Source organism: Triticum aestivum, chromosome 7A (assembly GCF_018294505.1).
Source record: "Triticum aestivum cultivar Chinese Spring chromosome 7A, IWGSC CS RefSeq v2.1, whole genome shotgun sequence".
Classification (NCBI taxonomy): Eukaryota; Viridiplantae; Streptophyta; class Magnoliopsida; order Poales; family Poaceae; genus Triticum; species Triticum aestivum.
This window is the reverse complement of record NC_057812.1, coordinates 437,378,492-437,393,391: the sequence shown is the minus strand read 5'-3', so window position 1 is coordinate 437,393,391 and position 14,900 is coordinate 437,378,492.

The following is a 14,900-nucleotide window of genomic DNA, read 5'->3' as shown; positions in this document are numbered from 1 at the left end:
CTATGGTTTTTCAATAAAGGAGTTATCTTAACTAGGGACAATTTGGCACGACGAAACTGGCTAGGTTGCAAAAAATATGTTTTCTGCCACCATGATGAGTCGATTAAGCGCTTATTTTTTGAATGCAAGTTTGCTCGATCGGTATGGGCCATTGTCCAAATAGCTTCGAATCTATACCCTCCACGTAGTGCACGTAATATGTTCGGCAACTGGTTGAGGGGAATAGATAAACAATTTTCTAAACACATTCTTGTGGGGGCGGCTGACTTATGTTGGGCACTCTGGCTCACTAGGAATGATATTATTTTTAACCATAAATGTGTTTCTTCTCCTATGCAGGTTATTCATATATGCTCGTGATGGTTCCGTATGTGGTCTATCTTGTAGCGGCCGGAGGACAGAGACCTTTTTATGATGGCGTCTACACGGCTGGAGCGTTCGGCCTGGGAGATTTTCTACCCCCATGGATGGCGGTGTGATCTTCGAATTGGATTGGCCCTGCTATAGGCTTGTTTTATTTTTACTTGTGGCTGTTTGGCCATATTTTTTTGATCTAGACTTGTTCGAACTTTTGGCTGTGTGCATCTAGCTATGCAGAGGTCGGGTGATCTTTGATGCGTCTGTATCAACTCGATATTTCAATTCAATAAAAAGCCCTTTATCAAAAAAAATGTTCTACCAAGACCAACTATTGGCAGCTATAAGGAATATGTTGTCTTGATACTACAAGCTCTTTCAGTCTCGTGTGAGTTTTTTTGGAGAGCTTTAAACTGAGGCAACGTATGGACCATTACAAAATTGAAGATAAAGTGTGAACCATAGATTTGTCGTCGAATTACATTTTTTTTTGAAAAGGGGGATCCCCGGCCTCTGCATCAGCACGATGCATACGGCCATCTTATTAAAAATAAAACATCCACAAGGTCTCGAAGTCTCAGTAGTAGCAAACTAAAAAAACAAACGACAAGGCTCACACAGAGCCCAAAGGCTAGATACATAAGCTAGCCCAACAAAGGATAAACCACAACCGGTTGGCTGAACAAAAGACAGGTAAACTGATTGCCTATCCTATTACATGACCGCCATCCAAACCGGCTGAAGATATTCCGTGCTACCGTCTCCCATCGGATAGCACCAGTAACCAAACGCTCCCTGGCCTCCGTCGGAGTGAGTAGCGACCAGGAACGGATAAGTGCCGTGGCTCTGAAGATAACCTGCAAAACATGAGTGTTTGTTGTTCTGTTAAAAACAAGATCATTTCTGCAATTCCAAAGCGCCCACACTAAGGCGCACACCCCCACGCGAATATGCTTAGCTAACCCGGGCTCTACCCTGTTAAGCCAAGCTCCAAACATCATGTTCACCGAAATTGGTGGAGTAATATTGAAAGCCACATGAACAGTTGTCCAAAGAATTCTAGCTAGTGGGCAATCAAAGAATAGATGCTTAATGGTTTCACCCTGATCACAGAAACTACACCTAGTAGGACCTGTCCAATTGCGCTTTGTTAAATTATCCTTTGTTAAGATAACTTGTTTATGGAGAAACCACATAAACACCTTAATCTTCAAAGGAACTTTAACATCCCACACATGCTTGGAGGTCGGGATCGAGCTGGAATTAATAACAGCAACGTACATTGATTTAACAGTGAATTCCCCGGACCTAGTGAGGTTCCAGCGCAGTTTATCAGGTTGTTGTGAAAGCTGGACCTGCATGAGTCTCCCAACTAGATGCAGCCACTGTTCCCAACGATTGCCCACTAACGATCTTCTAAAATGAATATTAAGTGGAATGGAACGAAAAACTGTTGTAACCATAGCATCGCGCCTTTGTACAACACGATACAACGCCGGATACTGGATTGCAAGGGGCGTATCACCGAGCCAACAATCCTCCCAGAATCTCGTGCTGGCACCGTTTCCAACAACATGCTTTGCCCTCTGAAAGAATGAAAGCTTAACTTTCATTAGCCCTTTCCAAAAGGGTGAATCAGTCGGTCTACCCGTGACCTGAGACAAAGTTTTGGTTTGAAGATACTTATTACGAAGGATTTGTGCCCAAGTGGCTTCAGTTCCTGAAGATAACTTCCATAACCACTTGCTAAGAAGGCATCGGTTCTTGACCTCGAGATTTTCAATCCCCATACCCCCTTGGTCTTTAGGCCTACAAATGATATCCCACTTCGCTAACCGGTATTTTCTTTTTAGCTCATCTCCCTGCCAAAAGAAACGCGATCGATAGAAGTCCAGTCTTTTCCTTATCCCAACCGGTACTTCAAAGAAAGACAGAAGGAACATGGGCATGCTCGTCAGCACCGAATTAATAAGAATTAACCGGCCTCCATATGACATGAGCTTACCCTTCCAACAGCTTAGCTTTTTCTCAAATCGATCTTCAATACACTTCCATTCATTGTTCGTAAGCCTACGGTGATGTATAGGAATTCCTAGGTATGTGAATGGCAGCTCCCCCAAACCACACCCAAACAGTTGTTTATAGGATTCTTGTTCCTCTTTGGCTCTACCAAAGCAGAATAACTCGCTTTTATGGAAGTTAATTTTGAGCCCACTCAATTGCTCAAACAAACAAAGCAACAGCTTCATATTTCTCGCTTTTACCAAGTCATGCTCCATGAAGATAATAGTATCATCAGCGTACTGCAGGATGGAGATACCTCCATCAACTAAATGAGGCACCAAGCCTCCAACTTGGCCTGCCTCCTTGGCCCTACCTAACAGAACAGCCAACATATCCACAACTATGTTGAACAGAATAGGGGACATCGGATCTCCTTGCCGCAAGCCCTTGTGTGTCTGGAAATAATGACCAATGTCGTCATTCACTTTAATACCAACACTACCCTTCTGCGTGAACGATTCAATCTGGCTCCTCCAGCCCTCGTCGAACCCTTTCATACGCAAAGCTTGTTGCAGGAAAGGCCACTTAACTTTGTCGTACGCTTTCTCAAAGTCCACTTTAAAAATGACTCCATCGAGTTTCTTTGAGTGGATTTCATGGAGCGTTTCATGCAAAACCACCACCCCTTCTAGGATGTTTCTATCTGGCATGAAAGCAGTCTGGGATTGCTGCACCACAGAATGCGCAATCTGTGTGAGTCTATTCGTCCCAACCTTGGTAAAAATTTTGAAACTAACATTCAAAAGACAAATAGGCCGGAACTGCTCAATCCTCAGAGCATCTGTCTTCTTTGGTAGCAAGGTTATGGTTCCAAAATTCAGGTGAAATAGATGAAGCCGTCCAGCAAAAAGGTCATGAAACATGGGTAAAAGATCCCCCTTGATAATATGCCAACATTTTTTATAAAACTCCGCCGGAAACCCATCCGGCCCAGGAGCCTTATTGTTCTCCATCTGGGTAATGGCATCGAAAACTTCCTTTTCCGTAAACGGTGCAATCAAGGTAGCATTATCAGAAGCAGTTAGTTGAGGCATATCCTCAGTCCTGGACTCATCGAGGGACACCGCGCTATCCTCCGGCGGTCCAAATAACTGCTTATAATAATCGGTGATGTAGATCTTCAGATTATCGTGACCCACAATTGTGCCTTCATCTTGCTCTAGCTGAAAAATTCTTTTCTTTCTATGTTTGCCATTTGCAATAAGATGAAAGAATTGAGTGTTCGCATCCCCTTGGATTACTTTGCGAACCTTTGCTCTGAGCGCCCACTTCAGCTCTTCTTCACGGAGAAGTTCCTTCAACCTCTTCTCCGCATCAAGCTTACAAGACAATTCAGCAGACTGCAGAATTGTAGATTCAGCTTTAACATCTAAGGATCGTATAAGATGTAGGAGTCTATCCTTTTCAATCTTATAAACTCCACTTAGGTGTTTGGCCCATCCCCGTAGAAAGCTCCTCAAATGCCTGATCTTATTCTGCCATCGCTCGACGGACGATCTTCCCCCAGTATCCGTAGCCCACTCCCTAGCTACGAGATCCAGGAAACCTTCTCGTTCAAACCACGCCGTTTCGAAAGAGAAGGTATTTTTGTTTCCCACGTGCCTTGGTTCACCGGAGTCGACGAACAAAGGCGTGTGGTCCGAAATCCCTCGCGTGAGAGCCTGAACCGTGACGAGAGGGAATTTCTGCTCCCATTCGGCACTTGCTAGCACCCGATCCAACTTCTCATATGTTGGATTGGGTAAAGAGTTAGCCCAGGTGAATTGGCGACCAGAAAGCTCGATCTCTCTCAGATCCAAGCTCTCAATGATGGTATTAAACATAAAAGACCATCGGCCGTCAAAGTGATCATTATTCTTCTCCTCTCTCCTCCTAATGATGTTGAAGTCCCCCCCAACCAAAATGGGAAGTTGTTCAGATCCGCAAATACGAACCAAGTCTGCCAAAAACTCCGGTTTAAGCTCAGGTTGTGCGGCCCCATAGACCGCCACCAGAACCCAGTTAAACCCATCAACTTTAGACCTGACTCGAAATTTGACCGCGAAGTCACCCATAACAACGCTCCGGACTTCCAGTGAGTCACATCTCACACCAAGCAAGATGCCACCGGACCTCCCTCTTGGAGGAAGACAATGCCAGTCGAACTCCACTCCTCCCGACAACGTGTTAAGAAACTGTGGTGCAAAATTATCCCTACCAGTTTCAGAGAGCGCAATGAAGTCCAAACTGTGCTCTAAAGATGCCTCCGCTAGAAACCTACGTTTAGCCAAGTCCTTAAGACCTCTGCTATTCCAGAAGATTCCTTTCATAGCTCATCATGGAATTTTTTAGCAGTACGAATCCTAGCACTCCTACGTACCGCGGATGCGGGATACACCTTCCGCTTCCACTTACGTTTAGGAGTGTTATTTCCCGCAACCCGGTCCTCATAACCAGGCTCCGGTTGTGCAGTTACTACTCCATCCACACCGACTTCCTCTTCATCAGACTCCGCAGACGGAGGAACAAGATCCGCACAGAAATTGTCAAGCACCCGTACCCCCAATGCATCAATTTCCGCATCATTCATAGGTCTTACAGCCGCCAGGTTTCTAATGGTTTCTAAGGCTCGTTCCGCTTCCAAGTCTAAGAGATCATTAATAGAATTTGAAATTTCAGAATTATCATTCCCAAGCGATACCCCTACTTGGTTGGCATTATTAATAATCTCATCCTTAGAAAAGTGCAAAATGGAATTAGATAAATTAACTGACATACCAGTAGTGGCCTCCACATCCCGGAGCTTGGCCGCCCGCATAGCGCATCGCTGCTGAATGTCATCCACCTCCGGTAGGTCCTGGATACGTGAGCTCATCCGTCTCCCCTGAGAAGCCGGGTCCGGGATCCCCCCGAACGCAATTACCTCCTCCCGAGTAATGGCAGTCGGAGGGGACCGGATGGGGGGAGACCTCCGAAGGTCGGGGGAGAAGCCAGAAGGGAGATGCGCCAGAGCCACCTGCCCTAGTCCCTCCCCCCAGCTCTCACTCCTGCAGACGAGAGCACTGCCGTCTCGGCCGCCGCCGAGACAAGAGGATCCAGGGCCACCCGCCCCAGCCCACTGGCCATCGCCTCCGGCTGGCTCGCCACCCGCAGAGCTCCCGAGAGGCAATCATCCAGGGCCACCCGCCCCAGAGATGGATCACCAACACCGACCCCAGGCGCCACAGGGGTCGACACCTGTGACAAGGTAGGAGGAGAGGTAGTCGTGGCCGCCTGCCCCGACACCCCTCCCCTCGGAGAAAGAGCCAAGCCGAGCTCCTGCCGGCCGCTCGATGGCACCGACGGCCCTGGGAGCACCGGCGACCCCTGAGACTCCACCGCGCGCCCAACCATCGCTCGAGCGCCATCCATACGCCGAAGAGCCGGTCCAAAGTCCAAGACCGGGAGCGAATGCTCAACAGCCTCATCAGAGTCAACCCGATCACTCCACAGGCGAGGAGGGGCTGACGACGACTGAAAGGACCCAAACCGCAAAGAGTTATGAGGCGTGGATGAAGTGTGAGACGGCTCCACTCCGGATCCGTTCCCAGGCTCCTGAGCTATAGGTCCCGAACCGTTGGACTCCTGTCCAGCCTCCTCAGTCGGTCCCCCAGATCCAGCAGCATCCCCTCCCCCTTCGTGCATGTCCACATCAGTACCCACGGCCACCACAGCAAATAGTTCCGCATCCTCAAACTCTATGTCAAGGGGAAATACCTCTCCCCTATATGTCCAATTGACGACATCCGGAACATACTCTATGTCCAAAATACTGACTCGCAGTCTGGCCACCCCCTGTGCTCGAGTGAACGCCATGTCAACCTTCTACGTCTTACCAACCAACCTCCCCAAACTAGCCACCACACGAACATCAGCCATAGCCTCAGAAGGCGCTCCAGAAAAACGCAGCCACAGCTGAGTAAGCGGCTTCCCCTTAGGCTCAACTTTCTTCCATTCATGAAACTCTAAAATACCAGTAGAGCCTGGCACCTTACACATCCCAAAGCTCAGCAATCGCTGCAAGTCCTCAACTGAAGGGAACTCAACTCTGAACACTCTCTCCTCAATAGAAACAAGGTCCCACTGAAAATCACCCGGAGCCAGCTGCTGCAGTCTCTGCACAATCTGAGCCTGTGAGACATCTCCCTGGGTGACCTTCACTAAACCAGTAGTGAGACTCTGAGCATCAACTGGAATCTCCCTCGCAGCTGTTGACTCAAAAAACATAAGCTCAGCACAGTACACGCCGTAGACTGTAAGAGCTGGAGTCTGCTCCCTCAAAAAAGGACACTCTCCCGACGCATGAGCCGGCTTGCCACAGGAGTCACAAAGTTGGGCCACACATTCCGCAATGAAATGACCTTTCTCACCGCACCGGTAACAGAGCATCCTCTCTTTTTTACGAGCATACTTGGATGCCCGCTCTACCTCAGCCCGGTCAGCCGCCTCGGTGTCTTTTGCAGTCCCAGGAACATCAACAACAGCAAGAGCATTAACCACCTCCATAGCCTGGGATGGTAACTCCGGGGCAACATGGTCCGTATCCATTACCGCATCGGCAGTGTCAGCCACCCTGGGTGGAGGCGGCCGGCGAAACCTCCCTCGGCCTCCACCACGGCCACGGTATCCGCGAAACCCTCCTCTCTGTCTGTGATCCGGGCCGGACGCCCCCTCAACAAAGCCTCCAGCTGGGCCTAGAAACGGTCTCTCAGCCGACCCGTCGCTCTGCCATGCAAACCCACGGCCTCCTCCCGTGGAAGAAGAACCTCGATGTTGACCGACACCATATGCGTCATAACCGTCATCACCCCACTTGCCTCGTGGAGGAGCATTTTTACCCCCACTGTTGTTAACCTGCCCGCCCTGAGCCTGAGTCTGCCCAATCCTGTTTTGTGCATGCGGAACGGCCAGATGATGCGGTGACGCCCGCTGCTGACCACCATGATGCACACTCCCAGACTCGGTTGATCCTCCCGCCCGGCCGGCCGCATCTATCCCCGGCGCCGCGGGTCCGGTCCCGGTCTAACCCACCACAGCAGTCACCGATGAAGTGGCCACCGGAAGGGGGGGCCGATGCTCACCCCGGTGAACCGGCGCCACAGGCCTTAGTCCGCCCCGACCCGCCGTCGTCGGCAACATCGCCGAGACCCGGGCTCCCTGGGTCGAGGGGACTTGGTTGCCTCCCGGCTGCCGTAAAGGAGGAGGCGGAGCACTGCGGTTGTGCTGCGGCGGGGGCGCACCACCACGCCCAGCAGCGCCCCCGACCGGCGCAGGCGGCCGAAGCCCGATCGGAGGGGCTCCACGACCAGACCCCTGAACCGGCGGAGCAGCTCCTCCCCGACCTGCCACGCCGCTTGCCGCGGGCGGAGGCGCATTCCCCCGGCCAGCCATCGCGTGCAGCGGTAGAATCCTCCTGGCTCGGCGAGCACCGCAGACAGGATAGCCACGACGCACCGACCTTCGAACCCTAGCGCCTTCCACTGACGGCGCAGGAGCGATCGAGTCTCTATGATTGAACGTGCATGGCTCGATAGAAAAACCGGTATGGGCTTCAGAACTAACATGGGCCGCATACCCATGTTGATCCGGCCCAACGCCCACATCGGTCGCAACCGAACGCTCCGGCCCAGCCGCACGCAGCAGCCGAGCGAGCGATGCCGCTCCCAAAGTTTGAATCGCGGCCGCCGCAGCTGCCACTGCCGGCGCCGGTGATCTCGAACCCCGGGGCGAACTCCGCATCTTCTTCTTCCGTTTTACCGTAACCCATTCTTCCGGACGAATCAAATCAAAAACCGTAAGTTTCGGCAAACTAACCTTGGGTATTGGACCTTTCCATGGCCGAAGCGCCGAAGCCGACGTCTTCCGATGAACTATTCGACGGATTATCTCAACCTTGTCGCCGGCCTGCAGCCCCGCACGAGCCAGATCCTCCGGAGGTACAACCCGATCCACCGTAGTTGCCACTTCCTCTTCGGAGTACCCGGAATGAAAGAACTCGCAGATCAGATCGGAAGGTGAAGGTGACGGCGGCGACTCCACCGGCGGTTCCGCCCCATCGTCTTCTGCGTCCTCCTCGTCATCAGTCGCCAACGCCCAGAATCTTCCCCCCACCCGCCGCCGATCACCTGCGCAAGCCAGCGGTTCCGCCGTTGAACCCTGAACGCCCTCACGAGCGCCCCTCTCGTCGTCGCTATCTGCAAGAACCCAAACTCGTCCTCCAAAACGATGATCCGATCTCCCGGCTTTGGGCGTATCCGTCAAGTCGATCAGATCCACAACCTCCTTCGGATCATCCTGCATATGACTATCGACACGCACGTCATAAAAATCGATGTGTAAACGAGATCCTACCGTAATCCGGACGTCGGCCGCCAGGTAATCGCCGGCAAGGACATCGTTGTCCAAATTGAGGATCCCCGTCCACCGAGAAGACAGATTGTGTTGAAGACGACCCTCGATCCAGCCACCAGATGAGCGCTCGTCGGAGAGATGGATTCTCCAGCGCTCCGTCTGCGCCCTCTTCTGGATCGCGAGATCAGCGTCCGCCGGGACTGCTTGAACCCCCGCTGGCCCCTGCGTCAACGGCGCCGGCGAGGGGAGGCGTGATGAGGAATTAGCATGGATCTCCGGCTGAGGATGTGGATGCGCGGGGATCCGACCCTCCGGCGGCCAGAGGCCGTCGCCGCAACGGACGCCCTCAGTCATGTCTTCTTCTCAGCCTTGCTTGGCATGCATGTGGTCCGTCGTCGAATTACATGTGGCTTTAGGATAGTTGAATTCCTTACATGCTCTAAATCTATGTGAAATTTGTAGCCACACAGATGCACTCAGTCGCACCTTCGTTCCAGGTTAATTACAAGATTGAAGATAAAGTGTGAACTATACACCTACTGTCGAATTACACATGGCTTTTATAAAGTTGAATTCCTTACATCTGGCTTTAAGATGATAGAGTATCTTTGTTTCACTCGTGAATATGTTCCTCACTATATGAAGAATGTAGTATTGCTTAGCATGTTTCCTTCAAGTACAAGATTCCACGAAGGCCATGCACTACATAACAACTTTGTCGTGAATTTAGAGTAAGTGCATAACAACTTTGTCGTTAATGTTAATTTAGAGAACTGTTCAAGAATTCACCTGATTAATCAGTTAACGGGCCAGTTAATTGCTACTTATAGCATGGACGAATCGAATAGCACATATTTGTCGCGTTAACTTGTCAGGCCGATTAATTGGCCAGTTAGACTGATTAATCTGTTATCAGGCCAATTAACCCCTGGTGGACCATTAACGGGTCGGCAAACAAAACCCAAAATTTTGGCTCGTAATCCCTTCCAACCCATCCCGCTCCTTAATAGCTAAGAATAATTTTACATCCTCTCTATGCTTTTTATATGTGTACGGCAACATGTTTTGTTATATTACATAGCTGGGAGCATGAGAGTATGGTATAATACATAAAAAAACTAGATATATATTGACAGGTTCCTATTCAATCTACCGATTAATGGTCGAACGATTAGTCGAGTTAATAGGCCAATTCACCGGTTAATCGCTACTCCTAAACTGACTGAACAACTACCAGTTAACGATTTCTTGAACATTGATTTAGAGTACAAATTGGACCCTTCTCAATCAACATTGAAGATGCAAATAATGTTAATTATGAGAGCAACATTTCAAGTAGAGGAAGAAGGATGGGGAGGAGGAGAAGAAGAGCACTTATTTAATGGTAAAAGAAAAGACAGGCAATTCAATGTGGTGGGCATGAGGACTCCGAAGCTATATATTTGGCACGATTATTGTTGGAAGCACTAGAATATCTATGGCCTCGTTGCAACTCATGGGGTGCTTTTAGTAGTATCTAATTATTTCGGGGTTTAAGAAGTCATTATCATCTTTGAGGTTGTTATATAGATGATGATGCACTCAAGCAAGGCTCCGCGAAGCTTGACCAAATAAATAAACTGGACCTACTACCATTCCACACATCCTAAAGTGGCTATTTGTGTAATGGCTGAAGTATCAAGCAGAGTACATCATAGGCAAAGCCAGTGCCAACACCTACACTACCCTTTACACTTTGTGTGATTTACGACATGCTTGCCGTTGTGAACGTTGCTTCCTTCGCCTCTTGCTCCGCCAATGCCCCGAGCCTTCTCATGAAACCTAACATCCACCACATACCACTCAGTTGGACAGCCACCTCCCTTAATCATCCATGCCTTGCGTGCATGTCTAAATTTGAAGGAGATGTTTAGAGATAACTAAGAATCAACAAATTACAATTATCTCAGTAATTAGGGGCATTTTAGACCATTCATCAACTCATAACCGCTCCCACAACCATGTTGCCAAACAACTAAGGTCGCATTTGGATGCAAATTATTTAGCCATCTTAGAAGAACATTGTGGCTTTTAAAAACCCACAGTTCAAACTATTGTAATATGTTTGGCATCAATATATATTGCCGTTTGACAAACTCTGGTATCTCTAAAATGATGATATTTTTGTAATATCTGAACAAGTAAAAAAAGAGAAATGCAAGATCCTTGGTCTCTCTAAGTCCATATCGCAATAATCGCCTCCGACTCCTAGTGATGCAAGCTAGCCGATTGATCTATTTGTCTAAAGGCGCACATACACGCCCAAATGACTTAGTGCTGATTGGAAACACATGCACGAGAGGTGATTCTGACATGGGTGTGTCGCTCTTGATCACTTCAACATCTTCGTTGGCACAAGCTTATTTATAGGTCGTGCAGTCCCATGAGTGTAGTTGTGTTAGGTTCAACTAGGTATCTCCATGATTTTCCACACAATGATGTAACAATCGACCAAAACTAGAAGAAACTGAGAAAATTTGCCACTTGCCCAACTCCTCGACAATTTTTCCAAGAAAAACTATGGTTTTAGTAACTCCTCGACAAGGCTAAAACTATCACAAGCAGATGATACAAAGATGCTAGAACAAGCAAGTGAGTACAATAAATATATTACTCACAAAGATGCATCAAGGTAACTATTAACAAATAATGGTGAGTCCAAACCTAAAGGCTGGTACGAAGTCCCTTCAAAAGCCATCTTTAGTTTCTGAGCAATGTCTTCATAACGGGGATGCACACAAACAAATGTTGTTCGGTCCAACAAACAAATATTGGATCATGGATTTTCAATCTTGAAGGTTGAATTCAACCAAGAAAGTGTAGTTCATCAACCTGATACAACGTCCTTGAAAATGCATGTAGACCCAATGAGGTTTTGGTAATTAATGACAATCCCAGTGGACTAATGTTTCCATTGAGATGTATATGAATGAATTTATAGGTAATGCTTGAAAAATATTGGATGGATTCAAGGATGAAAGCCATGAAGATAAGAAATATGTATTGAGTATTGATTATGGATGGTAATTCTTATGGACCAATGATTTCATGAAATTATATATGAAGAAATATTTCATATATAGTTGATGCAAGATGGAAGATCAGTGAGATCAATGGATGAATATATTATTATCAAGAAAAAGTAAGTGAAGAGAAGTTGAGGCATTAAGGTTTAGTTCAATGAGTAAACCAAATATGCTGAAGATGATGTTCATGTGAAGAATAAGAAATGACTAAAATGTAGTTCTTTGGTGAAACTCAAAAAAGGTCATGGTTGGGCTTATGATCAAGTCTTTAATCATGTAATTCAATTGAACAATTTATTGTCTCTCTTAAGAGAGTGTGATTCATTCATTGGTGATCAAGTCCTGAAGCAATGAAGTGAAATGAAGAGTTCGTTGTGGATTTTCAATAAATCGGTATAGAGCATGAAGTCAATAAATTTAATTTCAGTAAGGGTCGTATTATCCGGGGTGCCAATCCCAGACAATGAGATGTGTACTGATGAGGACAAGGTAGCTCCTAGGGTACGACCATCAGGGAAACCTTTCCTACTGTGGTCTGGCTCACCACATTAGTTGTAGTGCATGATCATACCATGTCTAGACAGCTTCTTGCATCCATTGCTGTATCATGTTTCTAGTACATTGGCGGCTGAAGGGGGGCCATTCATATTCTCCCACACTATTTCTTCTTTGCATGGATATATCTAGTAGGGATCAATCGGACAAATCCCAAAGCTGACCCCCGAATAGCTGTCAGACTGCTCTGCCCCTTAAATCTCATTTTAATTGCTCTTTTTCGTGTTGTTGTAGGCCTTCTTGAACGTCTCCATAGAGTAGCACTGATGTACCAGCTGTAGAGGATCAACTCTTTCATGTCTTGCACATGCTATAGCTGTTGGGGAACGCAGTAATTTCAAAAAAATTCATACGCACACGCAAGATCAATCTAGGTGATGCATAGAAACGAGAGGGGAAGAGTGTTGTCCACGTACCCTCGTAGACCGTAAGCGGAAGCATTATGACAACGCAGTTGATGTAGTCGTACGTCTCCACGATCCGACCGATCCTAGCACCAAAGGTACGGCACCTCCGCGATCTGCACACGTTCAGCTTGGTGATGTCTCGCGAACTCTAGATCCAACTAAGTGTCGAGGGAGAGTTTTGTCAGCACAATGGCGTGATGACGGTGATGATGAAGCTACCTGCGCAGGGCTTCACCTAAGCACTGCAACGATATGACCGAGGTGGATTATGGTGGACGGGGGCACCACACACGGCTAAACAATGTCAAGTTATGTGTTCTAGGGTGCCCCTTGCCCTCGTATATAAAGGAGCAAGGGGGAGGCTGGCCGGCCCTTGGGGTGCCCAAGGAGGGGAGGAATCATCATCCTAGTAGGAGTAGGATTCATTCTTTCCTAGTCCTACTAGGAGGGGAAGGAAGGAGTGGGAGAGGGGAAGGAAAAAGGGGGGCGCTGCCCCCCTCCTAGTCCAATTCGGACTCAAGGGGGAGGGGGCGCGTGGCCTGCCATGGCCACCCCTATGTCTCTCCACTAAGGCCCATCTAGGCCCATTAGTTCCCCGAGGGGTTTCGGTAACCCTTCGGCACTTCGCTTTTATCCGAAACCACCCGGAACACTTTTGGTGTCTGAATATAGCCGTCCAATATATCAATATTTATCTCTCGACCATTTCAAGACTCTCGTCATGTCCGTGATCACATCCGGGACTCCGAACTACCTTCGGTACATCAAAACACATAAACTCATAATACCGACCGTCATCGAATGTTAAGCGTGCGGACCCTACGGGTTCGACAACTATATATACATGACCGAGACTCATCTCTGGTCAATAACCAATAGCGAAACCTGGATGCTCATATTGGTTCCTACATATTCTACGAAGATCTTTATCGGTCAAACCGCATAACAACATATGTTGTTCCCTTTGTCATCGGTATGTTACTTGCCCGAGATTCGATTGTCGGTATCTCAATACCTAGTTCAATCTAGTTACCGGCAAGTCTCTTTACTTGTTCTGTAATGCTACATCCCGTAACTAACTCATTAGTTACATTGCTTGCAAGGCTTATAGTTATGTGCATTACCGAGAGGGCCCAGAGATACCTCTCTGATACACGGAGTGACAAATCCTAATCTCGATCTATGCCAACTCAACAAACACCATCGGAGACACCTGTAGAGCATCTTTATAATCACCCAGTTATGTTGTGATGTTTGATAGCACATAAGGTGTTCCTCCGGTATTCGGGAGTTGCATAATCTCATAGTCAGAGGAACATGTATAAGTCATGATGAAAGCAATAGCAATAGAACTAAACGGTCATTTATGCTAAGCTAACGGATGGGTCTTGTCCATCACATAATTCTCTAATGATGTGATCCCGTTCATCAAATGACAACACATGTCTATAGCCAGGAAACTTAACCATCTTTGATTAACGAGCTATTCAAGTAGAGGCATACTAGGGACACTCTGTTTTGTCTATGTATTCACACATGTACTAAGTTTCCGATTAATACAATTCTAGCATGAATAATAAATATTTATCATGAGGAAATATAAATAACAACTTTATTATTGCCTCTAGGGCATATTTCCTTCAATAGCATGCACACATGGGATCTCACTCTTCTCCCATCTCTTGCAACTACAATGTAATCTCTTGCAATGTCTCCATCCCGAGACATATTCCATCTCCTGCCCCATCCACATAGCATGTACTTGCCCATTCAATCATCTTCTCCACCTTTTTCTTGATCTTGGGGCATACGTGTCCTGTCATTTATTCAACTTCTATTTCTTTGGTGCAGTGCCTTGTCATCCATTGACTTTTGATACTTTTAATCATTGATAGCATAGGAAGCTCTCTTGCCTCTAGAATGTATCCATGGAAACAAATATCATAATACAATTAGTACATCTAAGTAAGATGTATGTAGGATATCATAGTTAGGGTTTTGCTCTTACTTGTTGAAGACCTCACAGTTGTTGTTTAGTAGTATATCACACTTAGGTAGATCACTTTGAAAATCTCTCACCCAT